The 14,519-nt window shown below is 47.3% G+C and overlaps 1 long non-coding RNA gene across 2 annotated transcripts in view; it reads left to right on the top strand.

Annotated features, from left to right (window-relative positions):
- LOC122477852 overlaps positions 1 to 14,519 on the top strand; it is a 64,288-nt gene that overhangs the window by 36,140 nt on the left and 13,629 nt on the right. Inside the window, exons 3-4 of one of the 2 annotated variants that reach the window (XR_006295773.1) lie at positions 1,545 to 1,620; positions 11,455 to 11,578. This is a non-coding gene — a long non-coding RNA (uncharacterized LOC122477852). The remainder of the gene's footprint in view (positions 1 to 1,544; positions 1,621 to 11,454; positions 11,579 to 14,519) is intronic. The other variant, XR_006295772.1, reaches the window with a different exon arrangement.

Raw genomic sequence — 14,519 nt, 5'->3', positions numbered from 1 at the left:
TGCCCGCCCGCCCTTACGTGGAGACCCCGGCCGTGCCAATAGCCCACGTGTGGAAGAAGGTGCGGGCTGGGTCGTGCCTTCCCCTCCACACGCAGCCACATCCAGCCCCGGGAGTCCCCAAGCATCCACACGCGTCCGGGTCCCACGTGCACGTTCCTCCCTCCTTCCCCCCTTCCCCCCCCCAGCCCCCCAACTCCAACTCCGGCCAACACCCACCGAGGGCCGAAGGCAGCCTGTGTCCCCTTCTCCTCACACAAGTCAACTTCAGCAAGGCTCTTTGGGCGCGGGGTGGGGGTGGGGGTGGAGGTTGCGGGTGGGGAGCGAGAAGCTGTGCCCCCTCACCTCCTTTTTGGCCAAACCCCAGGGGCACGGTGTTGACATCCTGGAGATCTCCTTGTTCCCCCCGCCCCTTGCCCCAGAGTCCCGGCGGGTGTCCTTTGGGCCCCGGGTCCAGCAGGTGCACTCGCAGACGTTGGGTGCACGGAACCGCAGAGCGCCCTGCGTGCGCTCTCGGGTGCCTTCCCAGAGGACGGGAACTGGGTCACGCGGGCCCCGAGGCCGAGGAGGAGGGCTGCGCTGGGCTTCGCTGGGCTACCGTTGATACCCAGTGGGGAAAGGTGGGCCTCGATGGGGTGACTGTGGTGGATGAGGTCCTTGTGGGCGTAGCGGTCCCGGGCGCACACGCACACCCTCCCCCTCGGTCAGGGTTCCCGAGATGGGCGCCGTGGGGGCCCGTGCCGGGGACTCTGTTTGGCGACCTGACCTGACAGCAAACACCCGGGTTCGGGGGCACCTGGGTGAGCCTCCCTTGGTGCGGCCCCGTCCCCGACGATCGATCGGGGCGGCTCACGTCTCTTGGGACCGGACCCTTCCTTCCCCGTGCGGGTCGTTCCTCCCTCCCTGTCTCTGTCTGCGTGTCTCTGTCTGCTTTCGTGGCCTTGCGTGGCTCCTGCTTGCGCTTTGAGGGTCCTCGGGGCCTTTGTTTGTGGTCAGAACGACATCCCTCGGGAGGGTGGCAGCCGGTGGAGAATGGAGATGCTGGGTTTCCAGCCGGACTGGAGGGGCAACTAACTGTCCGGGAGCCTGCTTGGATGTCCCGGCAGCCCAAAGTGCCCGGAATGACCCTTTTGGACTTGAGGCCGGCCAAGGGTTCGTGTGCGGGTGCCAGGAGAGAATGTGCGGGCACAGGCCGCCCCGGGAGGGTCGGTGGACGTTCGTGGCCTTCCTGGACCCCTAGCGTTTGTAGTTGGGGACAGGAATCTAAGTGAAAATTTGGTCACGTGTTGTCAGTGGGGGCGAGGCTGTGCTTGCTGGAGCCTCAGAAAGCGGAGCTGCTCCTGTATAGTTACTGATATGTCTGCATGGCCATATTGGAAGTAGGGTTGATAATGCCTGCTCTCATGTTTGTTTGTTTGTTTGTTTGTTTTTAGCAGTGAGGTAAGTGAGGGGATCTGGGGAAGGGCTCTTGGACATATTCTGTACAGTACTGCCATCAACCTGATCCCACTGGTGTTTTCATTATTCTGTGTTGGCTGTTCCTGCAGGAGTGATTGGATTTCAAGTTGCGTTCTCAAATTGGACATAAATTTGGACTTCTTGCCTCCCCTCATCTGCCTGAAGGTTGGTAGTTTTTCCTGGGCTCCCCCTGTGGTTTTAGTCATTTTATCAGCCTGAGGAAGAAGCCTTATTGCTTTGTGAGTCAAGCCCAGAAATTCAAGGGTTGAGACCCTTGTTTCTCCTACTTCTAGAAGGCAGTACTAGAGTGGCTGTAGTAATGGGAATGGAGGAAAGAGTTTTGACCGGGGGCATTCCCCTTTTCTCTCTGTGTTTTTGGCACATTCCCCTTTCCATAGGAGTAAGAGCATGAAAGGCCTGGGGGTATAGACCTCTCTGGAATCCTCACTCTTGGATATGCTACAACCATTTTAAAGGTTGTCATGGGCACTCGCAGCATGGCTCCCTTTTGGGCAGCATGGAAGCAGGACCTGTAAAACCATTAGATACTTAGATACATTTGCACATGTGGATGTTTCCCATTCTTGAATTTCCTCTTCTATGCGTCTAGAGGTTTAGTTTGGCATAGTCATGTAATTGGCTGGTTACCTATGTTTAGGCTCCTTTCTGACCTCCAGATTAACTCTTTGGGCCCCTGTCTATTTTTGAACCTTGAGAGCTCCATGAGAATAGAAGTATATGTTTTGGGTCCTACAGTCTTCTTGTAGGGTTGTCAGACCTTTCGATTTTCGTATTGGTTTCCATTGTTCATCACAGACCTTTGTGTCTGCCTGCTTGAATCCTCTTGGTCAGACTGGCCTTCCAGTGACTTCTTATAATTTCTGTTGTGATAGTGCCCTGCTCCCCATTGTTTGGTGGTGGCCAGAATACTGTGCTTACACTCATCATGTTTCTTGAGGCCTTAGAAAACCCTAGACAGGCAATGAACTGTCCACAAATGTATTCTTGACGGTCACTGTGGTGTCTCAATGCAGTGTCATTGCATGTTTTTTTTTGTTTCGTGAAGGCAGTCTACGTGAATACTACAGAGGTCAGGTCCTATGTGGTGGAGCACCAGACTTTGAGGCAAACATTCACCAGCCCAAAGTCACCATGATGGTGACTTCTTGTGTTAGCCAGAATGGACCCAGGTGGCATTTGTTGTTGTTGTTTTTGTTTGTTTGGTTTTTTTCCTTGTTAGCTAAGGGTAGAGTGAGAGCAGTTTGCGTGGAAGAATAGTCTGGCATTTCTGGTGCCATACTGCTACTGATAATAAATAGAGAGTTAGAGCTCACAGTCACGTTGCTCCTGAGGAGGAGTGACAAGAGTGAAGTATAGGCCACGGAAGTGGGTCCCCAGGATGTCAAATGCCCCACTAGGCCCTGGGGAAAGTGAAGCCCAAGATCAGGTGAGGCCTTGGAAGCTCCAGAGACAGGCAGAAGCAAAATCACAGAGTGTGGCTTCTTGGTTGGCCTTTTATGAGAAGCCAAGCTTCAAAACCTTGAAGCAGCCATGTCTGTGCCAGTCTAGAGCAATTCTCTCTGAAGGAGTCCTGGCCAGGGTTTTGGGGGCATTTGGCCACATTTACCTTACCCTTAGTGCATAAGCAACTTTGGCCTGTGTGGGCCCAGTGCTTTGGAAGCCTCTAGTGGCACCTGAGGGCCAAGCCAAAGACTAGCGAGAGCTCTAGTGTCAGACTTCCATCGCAGCTATAGATAGGCCAAGTGATGAACCTCTGTTGAACTCAGGAGTAGAGGTGGAGCCTGACTTCACAGTACCAAAGAGGCCTGACACAGAGTAACAGTCCCGTGAGTCCAGAAGAGAACTACCTTCACCAGGGCAAAGGAGTCAGGCTTGATGGAGACCTTCTGACCCTAAAATGGAATCAGCAGCTGAGGTGCCATCACCTGGGGTCTCCAAGGATTCTGGCACAGGACTGTCTCCAGAGCTCCTGGAGCCACCTCCCCAAGAGCAGAGAACAGGAGAGGAACAGAGTAATGAGGACACCCTTGGCCATTCATTTGCATTCCTTAGCTTTCTTAGCCACCTTCCCCAAGAAGCACTGTGACTCCCATCCGGAATGAGAAGGAATGGCCCTGGCATCCATTCAAGCCTGGCTGGCCAGGTCTCAACCCCATGCTCCCCTATGCAGCTGAGGAATCAAAAGGTCTGAAGACATTGCCCAAAAACTCAGAGCTGTTGGGTTGAAGGAACCCAACCCTCCTCTTCCCTAGATGTGCCACAGATCAAGCATGTCTACCAAAGACAGGATCGAGACACATACTCCCAGGCACACAGCCTTTTCCTCTAGACCCTGACTGTCCTTACATACAGCCCACTTCTGGAAGAACATCTGGGGTGGCGCTTGCCCTTTGCTTAGCTCTTACCTGTTGGCTGTCAGTAGGGGAGCAAGTCTCCAGGCTCTACTTTTCTCTGCACACACACCCTCTGTTTTCACCCTTACTGGAAAAATTCTGAAACCTGCTCCTTGACTTTTATTTCATACCTGTGAGCCACCTGAAAGTGGCTAGCTGCCCTATGTGGGCTGACCCTTCTGGGGTCAACTTTCTTTGCCAAGCCTTGGGTCCAGGTCCCGACTTATGATCTGATTGGTCCCCGGTTTAAAGTGGTTTTGGGGTGACTGGCTGGCTCAGTAGAACATGTGACTCTTGATCTCGAGGTCATCAGTTCGAGCCCCACATTGGACATGGAGATTACTTTAAAAACAAAACCAATAAAATATAACACTTGAGGCACCTGATTGGCTCAGTTGGTAGAGCATGCAACTTTTGATCTGGGGGTTGTAAGTTCGAGCCTCGCGTTGGGCATACTTAAACCAACAAAACAGAAAAATAAAATGGTCTTAGTGTGCTCCTCTGGCCAGGGCCAATGTCTGCACCCATAGAACATGGACCCTGTGTGGGAAATCTCAGGCATCTCCTCATAGAAGAGGGCCCAGGTCATGCACCCCTACACTGAGAGAGCGAGCCCAGGGTGTTTCTGGGCTGCAACATTTCTGACAAGTACTGCAGGAAACAGACCTGCATCCATCCAGTCAGGAGAAAGATGTACTGAACTTTGTCCTATCTTCTCCTGTTCCATCCCATTATATCCTGAGTGGGTATCCACACCCTGTGTCATATGTGAGAAGTTAGGCCTTCTCGGATACTGTGGGGCATGGCACCCAGCCTCTTTTACATGGGAGACAAAATACAAAAGTCATAACTCCTGCTCCAACCTACAACTTGAGTTGCTCTTCCTTATCTGAGTCTAGTACCAGATAATCAAGAAATTCTCCATCCTGTCTGCAAAATGCTGCCCCTGAGAGGGTGGCCACTTCCTACCCTTTCCCCTGTTTATGTGGTTTTTGAGCCTAGAGCTTCTGGTCCAGGGTTCCCTATGTCCCTGAGACCCCAGGGAACACACTGGCCTCTGCATTAAAGGCAAGGATTGACTGGCCAGACATCCTGGAGTGGGAGGCTTAGTAATTTGTTTTGTTAACATGGTGGCTCTCGAGGCCACGCCCCCTCAGCCTGGGGAGATGAGAGGCCTGAGGTAGGCAGCCTGGTACACTGGGGCTCCTTGTTGGGTGAGCCCAGTTCCATCCACCCTGTGTCACTTCTCCAGTGATTCTGGAAGTGCACCCATTCGCTTTGTCCAGCCCAGAATCTTGTGGGTGTCTCAAACCCACCCTTCCTCCCCTCACAGGCTTTCCTGAGAAGCACAGACAGGCGCTGCAGACTCTGCTCAAAAAGATTCCACTTGATGGCACTCTTGTTCCAGGAATGCCTTCCCTGGTTGCTCTGGGGCCTTCCCTCCCCCACTTAGTGTGTGAAAAAGGGCTCAAGGAGGCTCAAGAGTTATCTAACCCCAAGTCGGGTTGGCTGTACTGGGGTGTTGGGAGGTACTACTGTCTCTTTTTGGGGGGTTTCTTGGTGGTGGTAGGAATACACCTCTAATGACATCCACAGGAATATGTGCATGTGTAGATCCAGTTCCACATCTCTCTAGGAGTTTTATGTGCACAGTTCTTGGGAGCAAGGACCGATTTTTCTCTGTACACTTGTGCGTTGATGTCCAAATGGGCAAATATAGGTGGAATTCTCACTTTCCAAGGACACTGATTTGTAGCAGTAGGTATCACGATGACCTGGATGTCCCCCATTCTCCTTGAGGTATTGCCTCTCTCCTGTGCTCAGCCAGGTACTACATCTAGCTTAAGTGCTTGGGAGCAGGCCCTAGAGGGAATAGGCCATTGTGGCAGCAAGAGGAACTGACAAGGTCAAGTTCAGGTTAGAAGACAGAGAAGTGGATTACCTAGGCTCACTCAAGGAGTCTCAGGCAGTCATTCTTCCATCGTGTCCCAGGATGATTGTGGGTGGGTGCAGGGCGTTAGGGTCCATGGGACAGGCGTAGAGCCCAGTGACTCCATCCACATAGATGACCTGGGTGAGGGCCATTTTTCAGGGAATCCTTCTGGGAAGCCATCCTTGGTAGTGGGTATTCTACCCTCAATATCCATGTTCATTCACCATTCATTCATAAATACATATATATACATAAATGTGTGTTTGTGTGTGTATATACCTATACATCTGACCCTTGAAGAACGTGGGTTTGAACTGCATTGATCCTGAATTGCAGGACTCTACTTAAATATGCAGATTGTTTTAAATGAGTATGGTACAGTATTGTAAATGTGTTTTCCTTACGATTTTCTTTTTTAAATTTATTGTTATTTTTAAATTGTTAATTCTAATATAATTAGGTTATAGCATTATATTAGTTGTAGGTGTGTAATATAGTGATTGAATAATTGTGTATATTATTTAGTGCTCATCAAGATGAGTGTACTCTTAATCCCCTATCACCTATTTTACCCATCCCCCCACCCACTTCCCATCTGGTAACCATGGTTAAGAGTCTGTTTTTTTGTTTCTGTTTTTTTCTTTGTTTTCTTTTGTTTTTTAAATTTTACATATAAGTGAAATCGTATTGTCTTTCTCTTACCTGTTTCAGTTGGCATTATACTTCTAGATCCATCCGTGTTGTTGGAAATGGCAAGATTTCGTTTTTTTATGACTGAATACTATTCTACTGTGTGTGTGTGTGTGTGTGTGTGTGTGTGTATGTGTCCCACATTTTCATTATCCCAATGGACGCTTAAGCTGCTTCCATAATTTGGCTGTTATAAATAATGCTGCAGTAAACATAGGGGTGCACATATATTTTTGGTTAAATACCCAGCAGTGGAATTACTAGATTATATGCTAATTCTATTTTTTAAATTTGGGGGAACTTCCATACTGTTTTCCACAGTGGCTACACCTGGTTACATTCCCACCAACAGTGCATGAGGGTTCCTTTTCCTCCACAACCTCATCAACACTTACTATTGCCTGTGTTTTTGATTTTGGCTATTCTGACAGATGAGAGGTGATATCTCGTTGTGGGTTTGATTTGTATTTTCCTGTTGATGAGTCACATTGAGCATCTTTTCATATATCTGTTGGACATCTGTATGTCTTCTTTGGAGAAACCTCTGTTCATGTCTTCTGGCCGTCTTTATTTTTATTTTTTATGTTTTTAAAAAAAATATTTAGTTATTTTGGGGAGAGTGCAAGTGGGAAGGGGACAGAGGATCCCAAGCGGGCTCTGTGCTGACAGGCTTGACAGCAGCAAGCCCAGTGTGGGGCCTGAACTCATGAACCGTGAGATCATGACCCAAACCAAAGTTGGACAGTCAACCAACTGAGCCACCCAAGTGCCCCTATTTTTTATGTTTTATATAATTTATTGTCACGTTAGCTAGCATACAATATAAGAGTATACAGTGTACTCTTGGCTTCGGGAGTAGATTCCCCTGTGATTCATCACTTACATAAAACGTCCAGTGCTCACCCCACCAGGTGTCCTCCTCAGTGCCCATCATCCATTTTCCTTGATCCCCCAATCTCCCACTCCCATCAACCCTCAGTTTTTTCTCTGTATTTAAGAGTCTCTTATGGTTTGCCTCTCTCTCTGTAACTATTTCTTTCCTTCCCTTCCCCCAAGGTCTTCTGTTCAGTTTCTCAAATTCCACATACAAGTGAAAACATAGGATACCTGTCTTTCTCTGACTGACTTATTTCACGTAGCATAATACCCTCCAGTTCCATCCATGTTTTTGCAAATGGCAAGATTTCATTCTTTTTCATTGCCGAGTAGTATTCCATTGTATATATGTATATACCACATCTTCTTTATCCATTCATCAGTTGATGGACATTTGGGCTCTTTCCATAATTTGGCTATTGTTGAAAGCACTGTTATAAACATTAGGGTGCATGTGCCCCTATGAATCAGCACTCCTGTATCCTTTGGATAAATTCCTAGTAGTGCTATCGCTGGGTCGCAGGGTAATTCTACTTTTAATTTTTTGAGGAACCTCCACACAGTTTTCCACAGTGACTGCACCAGTTTGCATTCTACCAACAGTACAGGAGGGTTCCCTTTCTCCCCACATCCTTGCCAACATCTGTTGTTTCCTGAGTTGTTCATTTTCGCCACTCTGACTGGTGTGAGGTGGTATCTCAGTGTGGTTTTGATTTGTATTTCCCTGATGATGAGCATTGTTGAACATCTTTTCATGTATCTGTTGGCCATCTGGATGGCTTCTTTGGGAAAGTGTTCATGTCTTCTGTCTATTTCTTCAATGGATTATTTGTTTTTCAGGTGTTGAGTTTGGTAAGTTCTTTATAGATTTTGGATACTAACCCTTTTTCCGATATGTCATTTGCAAATATCTTCTCCCATTCCATTGGTTGCCTTTTAGTCTTGTTGATTGTTTCCTTTTCTGGGCAGAAGCTTTTTATCTTGATGAGGTCCCAGTAGTTCATTTTTGCTTTTATTTCCCTTGCCTTCGGAGATGTGTCAAGTAAGAAGTTGCTGCAGCTTAGGTCAGAGAGGTTGTTGCCTGTTTTCTCCTCTAGGATTTTGATGGGTTCCTGTCTCACATTTAGGTCTTTCATCCATTTTGAGTTTATTATTGTGTTTGGTGTAAGAAAGTGGTCCAGTTTCATTCTTTTGCATGTTGCTGTCCAGTGTTCCCAGCACCATTTGCTAAAGAGACTTTTTTCCATTGGATACTCTTTCCTGCTTTGTCAAAGATTAGTTGGCCAGGGCACCTGGGTGGCTCAGTAGGGTTAAGCATCCGACTTCTGCTTAGGTCATGATCCCATGGCTCATGAGTTTGAGCCCCGGGTCAGGCCCTGTGCTGACAGCTCAGAGTCTGGAGCCTCCTTCAGATTCTGTGTCTCCCTCTCTGTCTACTCCTCCCCCACTAGTGCTCTGTCTCCCCCCCCCCCAAAAAATAAACATTAAAAAAAAAAAAGATTAGTTGGCCATACATTTGTGAGTCCAATTCTGGGTTCTCTACTATATTCCTTTAGTCTATGTATCTGTTTTTATGCCAATACTGTCTTGATGGATAGCTTTGTAGTACAGGCTAAAGTCCGAGATTGTGATGCCTCCACCTTTGGTTTTCTTTTTCAACATTACTTTGGCTATTTGGGGTCTTTTGTGGTTCTATACAAATTTTAGAATTCTTTGTTGTAGCTCTGAGAAGAATTCTGATAGTATTTTGATTGGAATTGCGTTGAATGTGTAGATTGCTTTGAGTAGTGTTGACATTTTAATAATATTCATTGAATCCACAGCATGGAATGTTTTTCCATTTCTTTGTGTCTTCTTCAATTTCTTTCATAAGTTTTCTATGGTTTCATTGTACAGATCTTTTACCTCTTTGGTTAGGTTTATTCGTAGTTCTTTTGCAGTTGTAAATGGGATCGATTCCTTGAATTCTCTTTCTGTTGCTTCATGATTGGTGTATAGAAATGCAACTGATTTCTGTACATTGATTTTCTGTACTGTGACTTTGCTGAATTCATGTATGTCAGTTCTAGCAGTTTTTTGGTGGAGTTTTGGGTTTTCCATGTAGAGTGTCATGTCATCTGTGAAAAGTAAAAGTTTGGCTGCTTCTTTGCCCATTTGGATGCCTTTTATTTCATTTTGTTGTCTGATTGCTGAGGCTAGGACTTCCAACACTATGTTAAATAACAGTGGTGAGAGTGGACATCCGTGTTGTCTTTGTGATCTCAGGGAAAAGCTCTCAGTTTTTCCCCATCGAGGAGGATGTTAGCTGTGGCCCTTTCATATATGGCTTTTATGATGTTAAGGTATGTTCCTTCTATCCCGACTTTCTTGAGGTCTTCTGGCCATTTTTAAATTGGATTATTTGAGGTTTTTGTGTTGTGTAAGTTTTTTACATATTTAAATACTAACCCTTCATTGGATGTGTCATTTGCAAATCTCTTCTTCCATTCAGTAGGTTGTCTTTTAGTGTTGTTGATTGTTTACTGTGCTGTGCAGAAGCTTTTTATTTTTATATAGTCCCAATAGTTTAATTTTGCTTTTGTTTCCTTTGCCTCCAGAGATAGCTAAAAATATGCTGCTACCGTGGATGTCAGAGACATTTCTGGTTTCACATCTCACATTTAGGTTGTTAATCCATTTTTACTTTATTTTTGTGTACGGTATAAGACAGTGGTCCAGTTTCATTCATTTGTACCTGGCTGTCCAGTTTTCCTAACACCATTTGTTGAAGGGAATGTCTTTTTCTCATTGCATGTTCTGGCCTCTTTTTGTCGAAAATCAATTGACCATACAGTGGTTTATTTCTGGGCTCTATTCTGTTCTAGTGATCTATGTGTCTGTTTTTATGTCAGTACCATACTTGTTTGATTACTACAGCTTTGTAGTATATCTTGAAATCTGGGATTTTGATACTGCTAGTTTTGTTCATTTTTTTCTTTTTTTCCAAGATTGCTTTGCCTATTTGGGGTCTTTTGTGGTTCCATACAAATTTTAGGATTATTTGTTTCTAGTTTTGTGGAAAATATTGTTGGTGTTTTGATAGGGGTTGCATTAAATATGTAGATTGCTTTGGGTAGTATCAACATTTTAACAATATTTGTTCTCCCATGAGCATGGGATATCGTTGCATTTGTGTCAATCTCTTATGATTGTCTTAAAACATTTCTTCTAAAAAAATTTTTTTTCTGTTGTAAGTAACATGTACAAAATATGTGGTAATTCATTGTTTATGTAATAGGAGAGATTTCTGGTCAACATTGGTTATTAATAGTTAGGTTTTTGAGGAAGTGAAAAGTCCTTTTTGGGTTTTCAACTCCAGTAGTGGGTGGCTGGGTCTGCACCCCTAACCCTGGAGTTATTCAAAGGTGAACTGTATATAAAAATCTCCTTCTGTACTTCACCCTCTAATCGCTTTGCCACTGAAGAAGGAAATGTCTCCCCGTCGAACCAGAAGTTCTTACCGTTGAATGATGACCACTCCGATTTGTCTCTCTGCCTTCCAGATTCCTCCCCACAGTGGGAACCACATGTAATATTTGTCATGTGTGGTTTTGGAGTTGAATGCAAATGAAATCCAGCAGACCCATGTGGCATTTTACATTTCCCCGGCTCTCCCATAAAGCTCCTGTAGTAATAATACTTTTTTTTTCCAAGTAGGCTTCAAGCTCAGCGTAGAGCCCAATGCTAGGTTCAAACTCACAACACTGAGATAAAAACCTGAGCTGAGATCAAGTGTCAGATACTTAACTTGACTGAGCCACCTAGGCACTCCAATCTTTTGCATTTGGCTGTTCTCGGAGCCCATAAATTCCCTGGCTTTGACACATCTCTGCAGAGTAAATGTGTTCTGTTTCATCTTCTCTATTTGTTTCTGGCAAATACCCAGTGTAGGGTTCCCTGCTTTCTTCCTGGGGGTACAGGCCTAGGTTATTTCGCTTATCCCTTCTCTTTGGACACTAGGCTCTCTTTCTTCTTCTTTTTTTTTTTTTTAACTTTTAAATGTTTATTCATTTTTTAAACAATTTTTTATGTTTATTTATTTTTAAGGGGAGGGAAGATGCAGAGAGAGGGAGACACAGAATTCGAAGCAGGCTCCAGGCTCTGAGATGTCAGCACAGAACTCGATGCGGGGCTCAAACGCACGAGCGGTGAGATCATGACCTGAGCAGAGGTAAGACACTTAACCAATTGAGCCATCCAGGTACCCCGGATGTTTATTCATTTTTGAGAGTAAGAGACAGAATGCAAGTGGGGAAAGGGCAGAAAGGGAGACACAGAATCCAAAGCAAGCTCCAGGCTCTGAACTGTCAGCACAGAGCACAATGCGGGGCTCGAAGCCACAAACTGTGACATCGTGACCTGAGCCAAAGTTGCACGCTTAACTGACTGAGCCACCCAGGCACCCCTTCCTCTCCTCTTTTCTATTCAACTTGGGATTTTGACGTCTGTGGTAGAAGGCCCCGCTGCCCTCCAGTCTTCCATGTGGACCTCTGTCTACGCCTGAACTGGAGTCTGTCACTGGAGAAGAACTGGGTCCTCAGGCTCTGTATATCATCTGTCTCAGTGTAGGTGGTTCACCTCTCTCGACTCCACCGCCAGTACCAGTAGATAGCCACAGACCTTTGTGTCTGCCTGCTGAGGTCTTGCATTCAGAGTTACCTCTCAGTGACTAGGAAGGATGTCCAGGAAGTGCAGGCCCTGCTGGACACAGGTAGGGAATGGCTCTGCCTCTGCGCCCATGCTCAGTGTGTTTCCCAAAGTCTAAGGCAATCATGGAGTGCTAAAGTAACAGCCAGGGGTACTTTCAGGTCCTCTGCTAGGGTGCCTAGTAGAGGCGCAGTCATTGCTTTTTGGTCATAAAGATAGGCTAAGAGGTTGCTAGAGAGACCAGGCTCTGCAGGTTGGAGCACTAGACTTTGAGGTGTGGTTCCAATCCCATGTGGTCAAGATGTTTAACTACTGTAAGCCGGGCTAGACAGAGATGGGTGTTTTTTTCTTCAGGAAAGGGTGGAGGGGTGGGGGGCAGGTTGACATTCCTGGTGCAATACTGCCATCAAGAGGAAATACTTTGGGGCACCTGGATGGCTCAGTTAGTTAAGTGACTCCTGATCTCAGTTCAGGTCTTGATCTCAGGATCCTGAGTTCAAGCTCTGCATTGGGCTCCATGCTGGGTGTGGAGCCTACTTAAAGGAAAAGAAAAAAAAAAGAGGGATCACTTTGCAGATTCCACGAACCTTGCACCATCACTTCCTGAAGAAGAATGACAAGGAAGTGAATTGTACAAGAAGGGAGAGTGTCCCTGAGAGATTAAGAGATTCACTGGTCATGGGGTGAGCATGGCACAGGGCTGAATGGGGCCATGGAAGCTCCAGAGATAGGCGTACCAATTCAAGGATTATGGTCTGAGAGTCTAGTGGGTCTAGCACAGGAAGCCAAAGTTTGGGACTCTGATGGCCACCATGTCTGAGCAGGACTAGAGGAATTTACTATAAAGGAGCCTAGGCCAGGAGGCTGTGGGCATTTGGCCACGTGTCCCAACCTCTCCTAGAGAGATCAGGTTTGTTCTGCTTGGGCCCGGGGTCCTGGAAGCCTTCTTGGGCATGATGAAGCACAACCAAAGACCACCACTGGAGTCCCGCTGCCATTGGCAGCCATAGAGACTGGTTGAATGACATTCATCTGACCAGCTCAGAAATAGGATGTAGAACCTGGCTATCTGTTCCCCGGGTGGGAGAGGGGAGCAGTGATGAGGCCCAGTGAGAGCGCAGAGTCCAGAAGAGAACTGCCTTCACTCGGACGACGGAGTCAGGGTTGAAGGAGACCTTCTCCTGAGCCCAAAATGGAACCAGCAGCTGCAGGGCCATTCCCTGGGGTCCCAAAGGACTCTGGCACAGGCCTGTCTCCAGGGCTCCTGAACCTACCTCACCAGCAGCAGACAGGAACAGAGCTGAGTAGAACAATGCAGATACCCTGGCCGTTCATTTGCATATTTCGGCTTTCTTGACCACTTTCCCCAAGAGGCCCTGAGGCTGACTTCTGCAATGAGAAGGAATGGCCCTGGCTTCTGTTCAAGCCTGGTGCTGCAGATCTCAGCCCTGTTCTTACCCCACAGCTGGGAATCAAGAGGTCTGAAGTCACTGCCTAAAACTCAGAGCTTGGGAGCTGAGGGAACCCAACCCTTCTCTCCCCAAATTGGTCACAGATCAAGGTTATCTCCCAAGGACAGTATCAAGGCACATACTCCCAGGCACACAGCCTTTTCTTCCAGACCCTGACTATCCCACTTCTGGAAGTACCCCTGGAGTGGCTCATGCCCTTTGCCTAGCTCTTACCTGCAGGGTGTCAGTAGGGGAGCAGGTCTCCAGGCCCAGCTTCTCCCTCCTCACACACCCCTCTTGGAAGCACGCTGAAACCCACTCCCTTCCCCTTAATTTCATACTCATGAGTTGCCTGAAAGTTTGTCAGGCTGCCCTCTGTGGGCTCACCCTTTGTGGTCACCTGTCTTTGTCAAGCCCAAGGTCAAGGTCCTGACTTATGTCATCTGACTAGTCCCCAGTTTAAGATGGTCTAGACCTACCCTCTGGCCAGGGCCAATGGCTGCACTCACAGAGATTTCCCAAGGAAGAGGACCCAGGTCATACACCCCTACAAGGGAGGGCTGGAGTGTTCCCGACAAGTAGTGAGGAAAGCTGACCTGTATCCCTTCAGTCTGGAAGATGCTCATCTCCACATACTGGTCCCTGTCCCATCTTCTCCTGTCCTATCCCGAGTGGGTCATCACACCCTCTGTCATATGGGACATGTAGGGCTTTTTAGGTTAACCTGGGACCTGGCATACAGGCTCTTTTAAGCAGGAGCCAAAGTACAAAACCTAGAACTCTAGCTCTAACCTGCAGTGCACCTGAATTGCTCTTCCTGGTCTGGGTCTAATACCAAATAATCTGGAAGTTCTCCATCCTGCCTGCAGAATGCTGCCCCTGAGAGGGTGGCCACCACCTCCTCTTTTCCCCTGTTTCTGTGGTGGCAGGGCTTGGAGCCTCTGGTTCTGGGTTCCTGGTGGCCCTGAGGCCCCAGGGACCCCACTGACCAAACTTGCCTCTGCACGGAGGGTA

Source organism: Prionailurus bengalensis, chromosome X (assembly GCF_016509475.1).
Source record: "Prionailurus bengalensis isolate Pbe53 chromosome X, Fcat_Pben_1.1_paternal_pri, whole genome shotgun sequence".
Lineage (NCBI taxonomy): Eukaryota > Metazoa > Chordata > Mammalia > Carnivora > Felidae > Prionailurus > Prionailurus bengalensis.
This window is presented reverse-complemented; position numbering and strand designations above follow the sequence as displayed.